The following is a 17,968-nucleotide window of genomic DNA, read 5'->3' on the forward strand; positions in this document are numbered from 1 at the left end:
GGGCAACATAGCTACGAATTAAATACCAGAGAGAAATCACACATGGTACCCGATTGAAAGGGACAGAATGAATCCCAATAATGTACCCGAGATTCCAATTCAATACTATCCCAGAACTCTCTCACACATGACTTTAATACATGAAATATCCATTCGAAAAGTGAACCATTTGCTACAAATTGCAAACAAATCCAAACCTCACGTACAGTATCGATTGAGAAATACTGAAAGATAGTAAAGCTGAGAAACAAATTAGATACCAGTTCAGAATGCACTCGTAGAATGAAATTTAAAGATAGAGTATCAATTCTATTAGTGCAGACTGAGATACACATTATATACCAGTCCAAAAATCTCATACAATATTAGACTGAAAGATACAGTATCAATTCCATTTCTACAGACTGATCTACACATTACAAACCAATTCTAAAATGTTCCCTTATCCGTTTGAAAGATTCATTATCATCCACAATCGTACTCACAGAGATGCAGATTTAATAGTCGTCCAAAAAGCACACACATTATCTGATTCAAACCTCCAACATTAAATCCTAAAGTTTGTCCATATTTACAAATTAAATAAGGAGTAAAACTCTTCAAACATTAAGATATTAAAGCTAAAGTATTGAACACAATAATGTAATCTGAGAGAATAATTATGTACAGATACAGAATGAAACTCACATTCAGATACAGTACCAGAGACACACAGACACAGAATGAATCCAACACTCACAGATACAGAAGGAATCCCAAACTCACATACAGTACTAGAGACTGACAGACACAGAGTTAATCCCACACTCTCATCAAGTACCAGGGACTGATAGGTACAGTATGAATCCCACACTAACATGCAGTATGAGTAACTGCATATTTAGGATGAATTCAACTCCCACATACAGTACTGGGGACTGTATATAAAGAATGATTCCCACACTCACATGGAGAAACAGAGACTGACAGATACCGAAAGAATCCCACACCAACACACAGTATGAGAGACTGCATATAAAGAATGAATCACAAACTCTCACACACACTGCTGACAAGATAGAGAATCAATCCCAAGTTCACACACAGTATCAGTGAGTGACAGATACAGAATGAATCCCACACTAACATACAGTACCAGAGACTGACAGATACAGAATGAATCCCACACTCACACACAGTACCAGAGACTGAGAGATACAGAATGAATCCCACTAAACTATCAGGGAATAAGCACAGACCAGGCATCAGGGCCTTTACCCAGTAAACTATCAGAGAGTCAGCACAGACCGGGGATCAGGGCCTTTACCCAGTAAACTATCAGAGAATCAGCACAGACCAGGGATCAGGGCCTTTCACCTGTCTGAGAGAACATTGTATCACAGATCGCTTGTGATAAACCTACACATTCTGATTTACAGCCGTGCATAACAGATGTTTGTAGCTGCGATGGCCGAGTGGTTAAGGCGTTGGACTCGAAATCCCCTGGGGATTTCCTGCGTCCGTTCGAATCCTGTTCGCAGCGCTGCTTCTTAAAGTTATGTTTACTGCTCAAATAACGATGAACTGGAGTTGACGAACCGCATTCCCTCTCTCAGAGAGACTCTCCAGCACGGCTCATGCTTTTAATTCGGAGCCCAATGGTCTCTTGCAAAATTGCAAGACACGTGAAGGAATCTCTCCCAAGCTTCATCTTAAATTCTGCCCGTTCGCAGAACTTGACATTGATCCTATTTCTTCCGATACTTTGATCCCACCTTGTCTCTGTCTCTTGACTCTCCGTGTTTTTCCCTCATGGACTTCTCAGGCTTCGTTGAACGGCCACGGATGATCGAACCTGGAACACCGGCAGTGAAGGGTAAAGATGGAAAGACTGAGACGGGGGGAGTGGCGAGAGGGTGGATTTGGAATTCCTGAGTGACCGCACTGTGAATTTTCCAGATCTGCTTGGAGCACCAATCCCTTCAATTCATCACTTACAGGGACAATTTGATACCCGGTTTCTTTTCCCTGAGCTTGGCGAGATCTTAAAAATTGAAAGCGACCAATATCAGAGCGAACCTCGTCACCGACATGATCACAGATACAGAGCGGCCACACTCTGCTTCAGTGAGGGGAAAACCCAGAGCGGTTTCAAGGTTGAATGTAATTGGAAGCAAAGCTCGTTCAATGAAAGTGCAGGTCATTGAGGTGCCTTTAAAGTCCTGATTGTTTGAACTGAATTTCTTTCAAAAGCGCTTGAGATTCAGGTGGAGTGATTTGGGGACTCCTTTTCCCTCTTCGCAAAACTTTGAACCGCAGATCAAGATCCAAAGTCCAGGGCTAAATTAGGGTTTCTCCAGGGGATGAAACATCGAATCAAGAATTATACCCCGACCTCAACGAGCCCAGAAACAAGAACGTGTCACGGACACATTCTGCGAGAGGGCTGTCTGCATGATGAAAAGGCATTTTTGAAGAGACCTCCTGATCAGTTCCGTGTTGGATCCTGAACAAAACACAGCACTGTGTGCTTCTCAAATTCACTAACACCATGAATTACACAAAGGCACCGCTGGGAGTTGAACCCAGGATCTCCTGTTTACTAGACAGGTGCTTTAACCAACTAAGCCACGGTGCCAATTCATGGTACTGTCTCTCACCTCCTCTCATTAATATCTATCAGCTACACGTCACATTCTGTTGTGGGCTCAGACTGTTTGATCTTTGTCCATTTCGCTTGCCCGTTTCCCTGTGAATCCCGATACTGACTGCGTTTCAAGCTGTGTTTATCTTTCTGTGTCCATCAGTGCTTTGATACACGAATGAATATGTGTGCTTGTGTTTGTTTGTTACTTTAAATAAATTACGGATGGACAATTCTCGCTCTGACACTGAAGAACGAATTGAACAAATTTCACAGTGAAGAGTCGTTTATTGTGGTGCTGAAACTAAAAAAAATCGTAAAAGGTGCAAAGAGGGAAAACGAGAAAAACTTGTGAGTGAAATTAAGGACAACTTTCAAGGTTTTTACACGGATATTAAGAGAAAGAAGGGTGACTAAGAGTAATGTGGGCCCCTGAAAGACAGATGGAGGTGATATTGTAATTGAAAATCAGGAAATGGCAGACTTGCTAAATCCTCACAGAAAAGCATGAGGATAATAAACCAGAGACACGAGGAAAACTGAAAATAAATCAAGGGGATTCAGTGTAAGTAAAATAATGGTAATGGAGAAAATAATGAGACTAAAGATAGACAAATCTCCAGGACCTGATGTTTACCATCCCAGGGGACGAAGGGGAATAGGTGAGGAAATTGGACATGCTTTAGTCATGATCGTTCAAAACTCTCTTGATTCAGGAATTGTTCCATGGATTGAAAAAATTCAAATGTCATTCCATTAATTAGGAAGGGTAGGAGAGATAAAACAGGAAATTATAGACCTATTAGTCTGACGTCTGTTGTGGGGAAGTTACCAGAATCTGTTATTAGGGAAAGAATGACTGAGCACTTGGATAAACATGAATTGATCAGAGAGAGCCAGCATGGATTTGTAAAGTGTAAGTCAAGTCTAACGAAAATAGTTGAACTTTTTGAAGATGTAACTAACGTGGTAAATGATGGAGTGTCTATGGGGGTTATGTGTGTATTGACTTCCAGAGCATTCGTTAAGGTTTAACATCAGAGACTGTTCTCATTTCTGTTGACATGTGGAATTCCAAGCAACCCATTGACATGGGGAGGGAGTTGGTTTGGAGGGAGGAGACAGAGAGTAGGGTTAATGGGTATGTACTCAAATTGACAGGATGTGATTAGTGGTGTCCCCCAGGGATCTGTATAAATGAGGCAGATAAAGGAATAGAGAGCGGTATATCCAGGTTTGTTGACGACACCAAGTTAGGAGGCACAGTGAGTAGTGCAGATGGGAGCATAAAGTTGTAAAAGGAAATTGATAGATTCAGTGAGTTGGTAAAACTGTGTCAGATGGAGTTTACATAGAATTACATAGAATGTACATCACAGAAACAGGCAATTCGGCCCAACCAGACTATACCGGTGTTTATGCTGCAGACGAGCCTCCTCCAACCCCTCTTCATCGAACTCGATGAGCAAACACGAATATTCCTTTCTCCTCCATGTGTTTATCTCACTTCACCGTAAATGCATCCATGATATTCGTCTTAACTACTCCGTGTGGGAGCGAGCTGCACATTCTAACGCCTCTCTGGATAAATATGTTTCTCTTGAATGCCAGATTGGATTTATTGATGACTATTATATTCATGGCCCTAAGTTCTGACATCCCCACTCCCAAAAGTACAAACACCTTATCTACATCTGACCTATCAAACCCTTGCATAATCTGAAAGTCCTGTATCAGGTCACCCTCAGCCTTCTCTTTTCTCGACAAAAGAGCCCCAGACTGTTCAAAGTTTCAATCTGGGGAAGTGTGAGGCCATCCACTTTGGCGCGAAGCAAGATAAATCAGAGTATTTTCGAAATGGTGAGAAGCCAGGAACTGTGGGTGAGCAGAGATACTTCGGGAAATCATGACGAGTTGGCAGACAGGTGCAAAAAATAATTAAAATGGCTCATGGAATGTCGGCCTTTATCTCAAGGGAACTGGAATTCAAAAGGGTGGAAGTTATGTTAGAATTCTATAAACTCTGCTAAGGCCACATTTAGAGCACGGCATTCAGTCCTGGGCACCAGACCTCAGGAAGGATATATTGGCCTTGCAGGAGGTGCAGCGCAGAAAGACCAGAATGATACCGGGGCTAAAATGGTTACATTATGAGGGCAAGTTGCGTGGTCAAGGTTTGTATTTCCTCGTGTATAGAGGATCAAGTGGTGATGTAATTCAGGTGTTGAAGGTGATTCAATGATCCAATGGTGGGTGTGTGAGTTGGTGCTGAATCGGTCCCCTTCAGTGAAGAGAGGGTCAGCGGGCGCCTGACAGACACGGCTCGGAACGGGACTCGCTTCTCTCCGGCGGCAGCGGCTGGTTTAGAGAGATCTCTCTGTCTGCTGCTGTTACTCCGCCTCCCGCACTCTGGGAGAACCGCGGAGCTCGGTCCTCATTTTTCTCTTATGGATCCGGCTCCATCTGTTTACTGTTGACGGGAGTGCGTCTGATACCAAGTCAGTCAGAAGCGGGTGCAAATCACAACATAGACACAGGCCCAAGGACTGGGGACTGGTTTGATATTGGGTCCTTTTTAAGGAACCGGCTGTGGAATGTTTGTATAATAATAATGATCAGAATTAACTTTGATACAATGAAGTTTTTTTCAGTTATTTCCCATTTCCACCCTCACCAGTTTTATACAGTAACAGGTCACAATGTTTGAGGGATGTGATGTCCAATGTTGGTGGAATCAGTGTAATTTAACTTGATACATTGAAGAATCTCTTGTCTATCCCAGGCTCTTACCTTAGGTTTAGACCCTCACCGAGTTTAAAATTGGTCACTCACTGATATAAATAAACCAGTAACAATCCCGAAACCTCAGCGGGGATATTTGTTCCGATACTTAATGACGGTCCCAATTTCCACTGAAATTCTCAATCTGCAAATCCCAGAGGCTGTTTCGGGTTTGACAAACTGTGAAACAGATTGTTTTAAAAGCCGGAAAGAGGGAAAAACTGGTGGTTGATATGAAGTGTTATACATTATCTCTTTCTGTTTCAGATTTACAATTTCTCTTTGTGTGTTACTGGCAGGAGAGGCTATAACGGAGCCCAGTGACTGGGTAACGAGCTGCACTGAGTCATTGGCCTGTGTTACAGACCGGCTCGTTGGACCTGCTCATTTCGTGAACTCGCTGGTGTCTCAGCACGTGTGATGACTGAGTGAATCCCTTCCCACACACGGAGCAGGTGAAAAGTCTCTCCCCTGTGTGAGTGCGTCGATGTCTCAGCAATTCGTTTGTGATTTTAAATCTCTTCCCACAGTCAGAACATTTCAAGGTCTCTCAGTGTGAACTTGCTGGTGTTTCAGCAGGGAGGATGACCGAGTGAATCTCTTCTTACACACGGAGCAGGAGAACGGCCTCTCCCCAGTGTGGGTGCATTGGTGTGTCAGCAGATTACATTTGCTTTTATACCTCTTCCCACAGTCAGAACATTTAAAAGGTCTCTCATCGGAGTGAACTTGCTGGTGTGTCAGGAGGTGAGATGACCGAGTGAATCTCTTCCCACACACGGAGCAGGTGAATGGCCTCTCCCCCGTGTGAGTGCGTTGGTGTTTCAGCAGTTCAATTTTGCTTTTAAACCTCTTCTCACAGTCAGAACATTTAAAAGGTCTCACATCAGTGTGAACTCGCTGGTGTGTCAGGAGGTGAGATGACCGAGTGAATCCTTTCCCACACACAGAGCAGATGAACGGCCTATTCCCAGTGTGAGTGCGTTGGTGTTTCAGCAGTTCAATTTTGCTTTTAAACCTCTTCTCACAGTCAGAACATTTAAAAGGTCTCTCATCAGTGTGAACTCGCTGGTGTGTCAGAAGCTCAGATGACCGAGTGAATCCCTTCCCACACACGGAGCAGGTGAACGGGCTCTCCCCAGTGTGAACTCGCTGGTGTGTCAACAGGGTGGATGACTGAGTGAATCCCTTCCCACACACGGAGCAGGAGAACGGCCTCTCCCCAGTGTGGGTACATTGGTGTGTCAGCAGATTCCTTTTGCATTTAAACCTTTTCTCACAGTCAGAACATTTAAAAGGTCTCTCCCCAGTGTGAACTCGCTGGTGTGTCAACAGGGTGGATGACCGAGTGAATCCCTTCCCACACACAGAGCAGGTGAACGGCCTCTCCCCAGTGTGAGTGCGTTGGTGTGACAGCAGATTACTGTTGCTTTTAAACCTCTTCTCACAGTCAGAACATTTAAAAGGTCTCTCATCAGAGTGAGCTCGCAGGTGTGTCAGGAGGTGGGATGACCGAGTGAATCCCTTCCGACACACGGAGCAGGTGAACGGCCTCTCCCCAGTGTGACTGCGTCGATGAGTTTCCAGCTCTGAAGGGGAATTGAATCCCTTCCCACAGTCCCCACATTTCCACGGTTTCTCCATGGTCCGGGTGTCCTTGTGTGTCTCCAGGTTGGACGATCAGTTGAAGCCTCGTCCACACACAGAACACGTGTATGGTTTCTCCCCGCTGTGAATGGTGCGATATTTTTTCTGGCTGTGTAATTGGGGAAAGCTCTTTCCACAGTCAGTGCACTGGAACACTCTCACTCGGGTGTGTGTGTCTCGGTGCTTTTCCACTCACACTGATGTTTGAAATCTTCTCCCACAGATAGAACAGACAAAAGTTTCTCCTTCCACATTCAAAGGCCGATGATATTCAGGTCCTGATGAATCGAGTGACTCTGTCAGATCTTGACGAGATCTTTGGTTTGAGTTTCCTTCTGCAAATCCTCCCCTGTAAATGGAGTTTATAAAAGTTATCACTGTAATTACAAGATAGAAGTTCAGATCAGATAACTCTACTTTCTATGGAACATTATTTCCTCTCTCATTACTCAAACCTGAAAATCCCCTGTCCCACACACTCTCCCTCCTCCCTGTGCTGAAATCCAAACCCATCGCATCATCTTTCAGTAGCCCTGAACCATAAGTCGCTCCCCAACCGATCACCATTTCCCCTTCATTTACAGACGCTCTCTGGCAGATCACCATTTCTCCTTAATTTACAGACGCTCCCTGACCGATCTCCATTTCTCCTTAATTTGCAGACGCTCTCTGGCAGATCACCATTTCTCCTTAATTTACAGACGCTCCCTGACCGATCTCCATTTCTCCTTAATTTACAGACGCTCCCTGACCGATCACCATTTCTCCTTAATTTACAGACGCTCTCTGGCAGATCACCATTTCTCCTTAATTAACAGACGCTCCCTGACCGATCACCATTTCTCCTTCATTTACAGACGCTCCCTGACCGATCACCATTTACCCTTCATTTACAGACGCTCCCTGACCGATCCCCATTTCCCCTTCATTTCCCGGCGGGTAGTGAGGGGGGGATAATGTTCACTGTTTTATATTCGGGTCTGGGGCCGCACTCGGGGTTTGTAAAGCCTGAGCCTGGGCCTGAGCCCGGACCCGGGCCCCGGGGTTTATTGAGCCTCTTGCTCCGATCCTCTGACCTGCACCGAACGCGCTCCTCCCGCAGCCTCGACTGGCCGCGCATGCTCAGGACACACTGCCCGATAATGAGTCACTACTGCGCCTGCGCGCTGGGCTCCACTGATTCAGATAGGGCACAATCTGTACCGCGCTGCATGCTGGGTGATGCAGCCGCCATTGATGATCATAATATCAGGCCGAAAAACAAAGACATTGGAAGCAGGAAGAGCGCGTTTGGACCAAGGAAAATAAAATAAACTGAAACCCCAGCTCTTTGTGCCATTTAAACCGGCACAAACACACAGCGCAGACGCTCCCCCATTTTGGTGAAATCCAGAAAATATTTTTTACGGTAACTTTTATTAATTTCGTTTTATTAAATGTTGCAACTGACGGGTTCAATTCATGTTTATTTTCGAACTGCACCTCAGGATGTCAGTTTCACCTCTAATCCCGTCCTGATGACTAAGGAGAGTTCCGGACCAATAGGAGGAGCGGAAATTGACTGGAGGTGTGGGCGGGTGAGGGGTGAGTTGGTCCTCCAACCAATCGGAGTGTGTGAGTGCGGCACAGAATGGGCGGGTCTAAACCCAGATGTCCCTCATTGTCTGAAACATAATTTTAAAACCTAATTTATCTTTAACTCCAGGAGACAACTCGACCTTTCTGTTGCGTCTTGAAACAGATCAAACCAGATGAGGTGGAGCAAACATTTCAACATTTGTTAGAAAAACACATCAATTAAGAACAGCCAACATGGATCATTTGAGATAACTCAAGTCGACTGATAAAGGAAATGTCGTGGATGTTGTGTACATTGATTGTGAAAGGGTTTTTGGTAAGATGCAGGACAGGAGGCTTGTTGATAAAATTAATACTTACCATATTAAAAGGAATGAGGCATTGTGTACAGGAAGTTGTTGAAAGGGCAGAAAACAGAAAGCAGTGGTTAATAGATTTTCTTCAGACTGGGGGGATGCAAACATTGGTGTGCCCCAGGGTCAGTGTTGGGACCATTGTTAATCTCAATGTAGAGAATGATATGAGCTTGGGTTTGTGGGACACAAGGTGAAAATTTCTAGATGACTCCAAAATTGGCAGCGTGGGGAACTGTGAAGAGGAGTCAGTGACTTCATTGTGACGTCCACGGGTTAGTAAATGGGCCAGGTGAAATTTAATGCAGAGAAATGTGACGTTTTGCATTTTGAGAGGAAGAAAAATGAGATGAAATGTAAACTAAATGGTGAAAGTTTAAAAGTAGAGCAGCAGAGAGACTTAGGGATGGAAGGTTCTAAATAATGCATTGTCTTATTAATTAACAAGTCTGAGAGTCAGCAACTTTAATACCTCATTAAGAAATATATGAGCAAATTCTCTTTCCTCGACCATACCAGACTAAACATGCAAATCCCCCGTGGAGACGAGATCAGCCCTCTGGATGGAACCACGGACTCCCTGAGCTTGATCTCCGGTGTCTCCAGTCCCAACTGCCCCTTACTTCAGTATCCCCTCACTTTTATACCCTGTTGTGATCCATCTCTGTCACTGAAGCTAGAACTTCCCTAATCTGTGGTTTACAAGGACACATTGCTTGGTTCCCAGCAGTTACTTTTCTTCAGTAGTGTTCTCATGACCCCTAAACTACCCTGCTTAGTGTTAATTAGAATCATAGAAAATTTACAGCACAGAAGGAGGCCATTCAGTCCATTGTGTCCGCGCCAGCCGAAAATGAGCCACCCAGCCTAATCCCACTTTCCAGCACTTGGTCCATCGCCTTGTCGGTCACAGCACTTCAGGTGTATATCCGGGTGCCTTTTAAATGAGTTGAGGGTTTCTGCCTCTACCACCCTTTCAGGCAGTGAGTTCCAGACACCTACCAGCCTCTGGGTGAAAAATGTTTTCCTCAGCTCCTCAATAATCCTTCCACCAATCACTTTAAATCTATGCCCTGCCCCTTGTTTATTGACCTCTCTGCTCAGGGAAATCGGTCCTTCCTATCCGCTCTATCTCAGCCATACATAATTTTGTGCACCTGAATTAAATCACTCCTCAGCCTCCTCAGTTTCAAAGAGAACAATCCCAGCCTATCCAATCTTTCCTCATAGCTAAAATTATCCAGTCCTGGCAACATCCTCGTAAATCTCCCCTGTACCCTCTCGAGTGCAATTACACCCTTCCTGTAATGCGGTGACCAGAACTGAACACAGTACTCAAGTTGTGGGCCTAACCATTGTTTTATACAGTTCCAGCATAACCTCCCTGCTCTGATATTCTATGCCGTGTCTAATAAAGGAAAGAATTCCATTTGCCTTGTTAACCACCTTATCTACCTGTCCTGCTACCTTCAGGGATCTGTGGACATGTATTCCAAGGTCCCTCACTTCATCTACACCTTTCAGTATCCTCCCATTTATTGTGTGCTCCCTTGCCTTATTTGCCGGCCCCAAATGCATTACCTCACACTTCTCCGGATTAAATTCCATTTACCATTTTCCTGCCCACCTGACCAGTCCATTGATATCTTCCTGCACTCTACAGCTTTCCTCCTCACTATCAACCATGCGGCCAATTTTGTATCATCTGCAAACTTCTTGATCAAGCCCCCTACATTTAAGTCCAAATCATTAATATACATCACAAAAAGCAAGGGACCGAGTACTGAGCTCTGCGGAACCCCACTGGAAACAGCCTTCCAGTCAAAAAAACACCCCTTGATCATTACCCTTTTCTTCCTGCCACTGAGCCAATTTTGGATCCAACCTGCGCCTGGTTATCAGTATCTCAGTTTGGAGATTCAAACACGCACAGCCCACCAAACAAACTAGTTATTTTTTTCGCTATTCCCAATACTCTGGAATGCAGGCAGCTGGAGGCCGATCTTAAAATATCTCCTGCGCCCTCCCGGGGAGGAACGGCCAGTCCTGTTCCAGCATCACGCTGGGAGAGTTTGGGAAACACACGGACATGGAGCAGTTGGGACTGGGATTATCAGGGGGTCACATCAGATGGACGAGTGGCGTCTTGTCGATATTGTGAGTGATGTTGGGACTGAGAACTTGTCCGTCAAAGCGGAGAGCGATTTGACGAGCGCGGCTCTGGTGACTCTCTCTCTCTCTCTCACTCTCCGCAAAGTGCTTAAGCCCGGCCTTCGGGAATCTCGTTTCTTATTCCTGAATTTTGCCTCGGGCCAGTGCAGGGAAAGTGTTTATTAATGATCCAGCTTTCAGACTGATCGTGGTGTGAAAAGATGGGAAATACAGAATGTGAACTTGCACTGGATTACAACGAGAAGTGTTTCATTTTGGACTCTGTATAAATTCAGTATCTTTTTTTTGAAAATACACATTATTAAAATGAGTTTCTTTGTGTCTCACATTCCCCTTAAAGTTCTTTCATCCCCAGGGTCCTCACTCACCTCCTGTTAGTTCACAGTTGACTTCTGCTCAATTAGCCGGTGGTGGGAATTAAGAAATGATTTCAATTTGAATTAACAGTTAATTCAAAAAGCAGCCACTTTAATTTAAGAGCAGCGGAGGCTGTAAAGGTTCGACAGGAATAAACCAGGCCTGGACTCGCAAGGAACAGAGATTGTGCCTTGAAACAATAAACCGTTTTGTTTTTCCAAAATAATTTCTCAGAGACGCCGTTTCTTGTCGAAAGGGAAGAAAATTTGATCCGTTTGCCTTTCTCTCCCGACCTTTCCTGGGCCGTGAGGTCGAACAGCTTCTATCAGGTCACTGGTGCCAGGCCTGGGCACCAGTTAGACCTGCGTTGCCCACGCTGAGGAGGAGGCACTGTGCTTTCCCTGGCGGTTATAAGGCGTCCAAAATCAGAATACCAGGTTAACAGCACAGGGGATGGAGATGTCACCGGTGCACACAATGCCTGGACTTTCCGGCAACAGGGTGAGGGCGGGAATTCTGCCCATCGCCCCCTGACCGCACCATGGTCATTACCCAGTTTCCTGGGTCAGCGGCCATTAGTCACGGTGGGCCCCGGCCCCTGATGGAAATTCCACCGGCGAGCAGCAGCCCAGCGGCCCCCGGGGAACTTGTCGCTGTTGCTGCAGCATGCGAGGATGTGAAAGGCATCGGGCCTCCTGCCCCAGGCCCAAGGAGAGGCCTCAGGGAGAAGGGAAATGTGCCGGGAGCCCAGGACCCCCCGCTCCCCCCCAACCCCGCTCCTCTCCCCCACCTCCCCGGCAGGGGCCGGGTGAGCTGCCCGGGCTGTCCGAGCCCTGTGCCCACCTACCCGGCAGGGGCCGGGTGAGCTGCCCGGGCTGTCCGAGCCCTGTCCCCACCTACCCGGCAGGGGCCGGGTGAGCTGCCCGGGCTGTCCGAGCCCTGTCCCCACCTACCCGGCAGGGGCCGGGTGAGCTGCCCGGGCTGTCCGAGCCCTGTCCCCACCTACCCGGCAGGGGCCGGGTGAGCTGCCCGGGCTGTCCGAGCCCTGTTCTGACACAACACACTCCCGACTCCAGCTTTCAGTTGAACATTAATTTTATTCTTGGAATGAGTTTGTAAAGATTCCCAAAGACTCGAATGGTTTAGACAGGGACAGGGAGAGGCCGCAGTCTCTGGCCACTCACGCAGGGAGCAGGAGGAGGAGAGGCGAGTTTTCGAAGTTTGAGCCGCCCAAACGGTCCAAGTTTCACTCTGTCCCTGCCTCGAACCTCCGAGGGTCGAACTGCTCGGGCTCCGCACCTCCCCTGGGCCTGCAGTGGGCCCACGCCATGTGGTGCTGAAAGACACGGGGAGAGCTGCACTCGCTCGCTGCAGAGAACTTATTAAAAGCACGTAAAGCCCCTGGTCAAGATGGGCATCACACAGCAGGTCTGACTGGCAACCTTCACACCAGCAGCACATTTAAATCAGGGTGTTGGACAGACTGTGAACGGGCACTGATCAAACTGGAGTCTCCAATGTCAGATACAGGCCCCAAATTACCCACCTGGATTCATTGTCAAAACAGTCCCGAACCCTCACATCACATTCTCACAGAGTGTTTGGTGCAGCCATTTAACTTGGTGCTGGTGGATCAACACAGAGGGGAAAAGTGAACCCCATTTTGCTCACTGAAACTATTCTGGACTGACTGTCACAAGGACACGGCCCTGCCTTAAATAACTAGTCGAGCTGCTGTGGCCTCACCCAGGGGGAGCAGGACCACCGGGGGCCCTCGGATGATGCGAGGTTTGATAGCGGGGATAATCGCGGCCCGCAGAATGTTAGCCTAAGGTGGGGGGGCGAGGGCCAGGCCTGGGCGGGGAATCGAAGGGCAGGCCCGGGGATCGAGGGGCAGGCCCGGGGGGGAGTCGAGGCGGGGGGCGAGGGTTAGAGGGGAGCAGGGTTCGATCAGAGGACACAGATTTACTGTAATTTTCGAAAGATCCAGATGGGAGAGGAGGAGAATTCTCTCTTTACGCAGCGAGTTGTTCTGATCTGGAATGCGCGGCCTGAAAGGGCGGTGGAGGCAGATTGAATAATAACTTTCAAAAGGGAACTGGACAAATATTTGAAGGGGAGAAATCTGCAGGACCGCGGGGAAAGAGCAGGGGGGAGTGGGACTAATTGGAGAGCTCTTTCAAAGAGCCGGCACAGGCACGATGGGCCGAACGGCCTCCTCCTGTGCTGTACGATCCTACGAGGTTCAAGGTGCAGCGGGGTCAGGGTGGAGCGGCTGTCACCAGCTCTGCCTGATGACCATCAGGTGAAGTCCAACACAGTGAAGGAAATGCAGCCCCCAGTGCACTCTCCCTCCCTGCAGCATTCCTCCAGGAATCCACTCGACACTGTGCAGCATCACACCGGCAAATGAGTTGGAGAGGAACTTCTACAAACGTCAGATTTTTCCCAAAGAAGTTCGGACGTTTGTCTCTCTCTCTCCTGGGGAGCGACGGGGCCGGGTGGAATTAATCCCAGTACCTTCCGAAAACAATCAATCATCGAAAGCTCAGGGCAGCGAACACTATTGGTCCCACCTCCTGATCCAGGGCATGTCTGAGGATACTGATTGTTTCCAGGACTCCCTCAGACTGGTCTGAAACACCGACCGGGGGCCAATTACTGACTGCAATGCTACGAATTAAAACACAACCTACAGTTTAAATGTTCAAAGCACCCCATTTAATATAAAGAGACATTATTGTAAATTAACCCCACCCACTGAACACTCTCCAGGCACAGACACACACACACGGGCCAACGTTTTACACACACACACACACATCGTCGTTACTCAATGAGCTTCTTGGCTTTGAAGAAGCGTCGCAGGTCGAAGACCTGCCAGGTGGCCAGGCCGACGAGGCAGCACATGGAGAAGATGCTGAAATACAGGACACGAGCACTGGTGGACTCTGCACGGAGGGAGGGAGAGAGAGAGAGAGAGAGGGGCCCATCAAACAGGTTGGAGGAGTGGATTCAATCTGCACTAAGATCACTTCACTGAAGGCAGCCCTCCCTCTTCCTTTCACCTTGCTGCCCCGAGCACCGTTTCCCTGCTCCTGGGTCACTGCTGCTCCGAGTCTGACCTTTGGTCGATGCCTGGGGTCACTTCCTCCCCCGAACCCCCATCCTGGATCCACTCTCGCTAAACAGCTCAGGTGAGAGCAGGGACATGGCAGGCCTTTCATGGGAGCGTCACTCTGTCCACAACTGACACCCTGTCCCTTTCTAACAGGTCAATCCCACCACCTAGAATCTTACAGCACAGGAGGCCTCTCGGCCCATCGTGTCTGTGCTGGCTCTTTGAAAGAGCTGTCCCATTAGTCCCACTCCCCTGCCCTTTCCCCATAGCCCTGCAAATGTTTCCTTTCAGTGTTTATCCAATTCCCTTTTGAAAGTTATTATTAAATCTGCTTCCACCGCCCTTTCAGGCAGCGCATTCCAGATCATAACTCGCTGCGTAAAATAAAACCCTCATCGCCATCTGGTTCTTTTGCCAATTACCTTAAATCTGTGTCCTCTGGTTACCGACCCTTCTGCCACTGGAAATAGTTTCTCTTTATTTAATCTATTAAAACCCTTCATAATTTTGAGCACCTCTATTAAATCTCCCCGTAACCTTCTCTGCTCTAAAGAGAACAATCCCAGTTTCTCTACATAACTGAAGTCCCTCATCCCTGGTACCATTCTAGTAAATCTCCTCTGCACCCTCTCCAAGGCCTTGACATCCTTCCTAAAGTGTGGTACCCAGAATTGGACACAATACTCCAGCTGAGGCCTAACCAGTGTTTGATAAAGGTTTAGTATAACATCCTTGCTTTCGTACTCGATGCCTCTATTTATAAAGCCCAGGATCCTGTATGCTTTTTTTAACAGCCTTCTCAATTTGTCACCTTCAAGGATTTGTGTCTGTGCACTCCCCAGGTCTCTCTGTTCCTGCATTCCCTTTAAAATTGTACCATTTAGTTTATATTGCCTCTCCTCATTCTTCCTACCAAAATGTATCACTTCCCACTTCTGTGTTAAATTTCATCTGCCATGTGTCTGCCCATTCCACCAGTCTATGTCCTCCTGAAGTCTGTTACTATCCTCCACATTGTTTACTACATTTCCGAGTTTCGTATCATCTGCAAAGTTTGAAATACCCTGAATACCCAAGTGCAAGTCATTAATATATATCAAAAAGAGCAGTGGTCCTAATACTGACCCCTGGGGAACACCACTGTATATTTCCCTCCAGTCTGAAAAACAACCGTTCACCACTACTCTCTGTCCTTTAGCCAATTTTGTAACCATGCAGCCACTGTCCCTTTAATCCCAGGGGCTTCAAATGATCCCTTCTGTCTCTGGACCCCGTTTATACCGTCCTTCCCCAAAAACTTATTCCACAACTCTGCCCTCTGGTGTAGAAAGGTCCCAGCCCTCTGACTCCAACTCCCTGGTTTAGATGAGTGGAGGCCTCCAGCCCATGGAGCACCCCATCTAACGGCCCATGAAAGGACTCTGTGTTTTCCCTCCGCTACCCCACTGAGAGCCTCCCCTCCGGGTGTTCCATCCTGCCCACACTCGCCCCAGTTTGTACACACCTTCCCTTATCCTGCAGTCAAACTTGGAATGAAAATATGCAGAATCTTATCTGCCTCGACAAGGCCCCCTTGTCAGAAGATGGTGGGTTCGAGCCCCACTCCAGAGACTCGAGCACCTAATCCAGGCCGACACTCCCAGTGCAGTACTGAGGGAGTGCCGCACTGTCTGAGGTGCCGTCTTTCCGATGAGACGTTAAACTGAGTCCCTGCCTGCCCCTCTCAGGTGGACGTAAAAGATCCCACGGCCACTAATGGGAGAAGAGCAGAATTCTCCCCTGGGTGTTCTGGCCAATATTTATCCCTCAACCAACGCCACTAAAACACAGATTATCTGGTCATGATCACAACGCTGTTTGTGGGATCTTGCTGTGCGCAAGTTGGCTGCCTGTTCCCTGAATTGCAACAGTGACTACACTTCAAAATAGTACATTACTGGCTATAAAGTGATCTGGGACGTCCCGAGGTCGTGGAAGGAGCGAAATAAATGTACGTTTTTAAAAACTAAGTCCCTTTGACACTGGGGATCAGTCCTGCAGTCCTTTTAACCCCTGGCCCCTGGTACCCAAGCCCTAGACCACCCCTCTTTACTCCGAGGGCTAGTGGAGGGCAGTTGGGGCAAGGGATGCTTTGCCACAAAGTGCCTGAAGCAGAGCCCACTGCATCTTTCACAGGACGACTGGATAACCGTATGAAGCTGAGGCTCGTGCTATGGGGGAGAGAAGGGGAGAGGGGCTTATGTCCCGGGAGGTGGAGGGAGCTAAAACCTACAAACTTCTGACTTGGAGGGGTGAGTGACGCTGACCGAGGAACGAGACAGGGTCCCCGAGACCGAGAGCAGTAAGTGGAGAAGGGGCGGGTGTTGCAGACTGAAGCCTGTGCTGGGTGCTCCTACCATTGGTGTCCCTCATCTCTTCCTCTCGCTGCTTCATGTCGGCAAAGTCACTGACGATCGACTCTGACAGATCCTCCAATCGTCGCAGCTCCACCTCAAGTGGCTTCAGCTTCTCCGCCTTGGCGATCTGGGCAGGGAGAGAGAGAGAGAGAGAGACGGTCTGTAAGATCGGACAAAGATGTCGTAAATCCATTGTTGACTTGAGAGACCCACACGACAGAAAGGATATTGAAGCACTGGAGGCGAGGGGAGGAGATGTAGAGAGGGGCGAGGTTCTTAACACTCCCAATCTTGTTTCTTGATATCACGTGGAGTGAAACAAATTGGCTGAAGACTGGCTTCTGTGATGGTGGGGATATCGAGAGGAGGCCGAGATGGATCATCCACTTGGCACTTCTGGCTAAAGATGGTTGCAAACGCTTCAGCCTTGTCTTTTGCACTCACGTGCTGGACTCTGCCATCATTGAGGATGGGGATGTTTACAGAGCCTCCTCCTCCCGTTAGTTGTTTAATTGTCCACCACCATTCACGACTGGATGTGGCAGGACTGCAGAGCTTTGATCTGATCCGTTGGTTGTGGAATCGCTTAGCTCTGTCTAAAGCATGTTGCTTCCACTGTTTACCATGCATGTTGTCCTGAGTTGCAGCTTCACCAGATTGGCACCTCATTTTTAGATACGTCTGGTGGTGCTCCTGGCCTGCTCTTCTACACTCCTCATTGAACCAGGGTTGATCCCCTGGCTTGTTGGTAATGGTGGAGTGAGGAAAATGTCGGGCCATGAGGGGGGGAGGGGGGGGGAGGAGGGGGGGAGGGGGGGGGAGGGAGGGGGGGAGGGAGGGGGGGAGGGGGGGGGAGGGAGGGGGGGAGGGGGGGGAAGGGAGGGAGGGGGGGGAAGGGAGGGAGGGGGGGGGAAGGGAGGAGGGAGGGGGGAGGGGAGGA

At 48.0% G+C, this 17,968-nt stretch overlaps 1 long non-coding RNA gene and 1 other non-coding gene across 2 annotated transcripts; both read right to left on the reverse strand.

Moving 5' to 3' along the window:
* Window positions 1-2,543: 2,543 nt before the first annotated feature.
* Window positions 2,544-2,617, reverse strand: trnat-agu (transfer RNA threonine (anticodon AGU)). The gene has a single exon. It is a non-coding gene; the product is annotated as a tRNA-Thr (tRNA).
* An 11,592-nt stretch (window positions 2,618-14,209) lies between these two features.
* Window positions 14,210-17,155, reverse strand: LOC137312258 (uncharacterized). The gene is made up of 2 exons (XR_010960687.1): window positions 17,029-17,155; window positions 14,210-14,462 (listed from the first exon to the last, which is right to left on the reverse strand). It is a non-coding gene; the product is annotated as an uncharacterized lncRNA (long non-coding RNA).
* Between the last annotated feature and the right edge of the window lie 813 nt (window positions 17,156-17,968).

Source organism: Heptranchias perlo, unplaced genomic scaffold (assembly GCF_035084215.1).
Source record: "Heptranchias perlo isolate sHepPer1 unplaced genomic scaffold, sHepPer1.hap1 HAP1_SCAFFOLD_413, whole genome shotgun sequence".
Taxonomy (NCBI): domain Eukaryota; kingdom Metazoa; phylum Chordata; class Chondrichthyes; order Hexanchiformes; family Hexanchidae; genus Heptranchias; species Heptranchias perlo.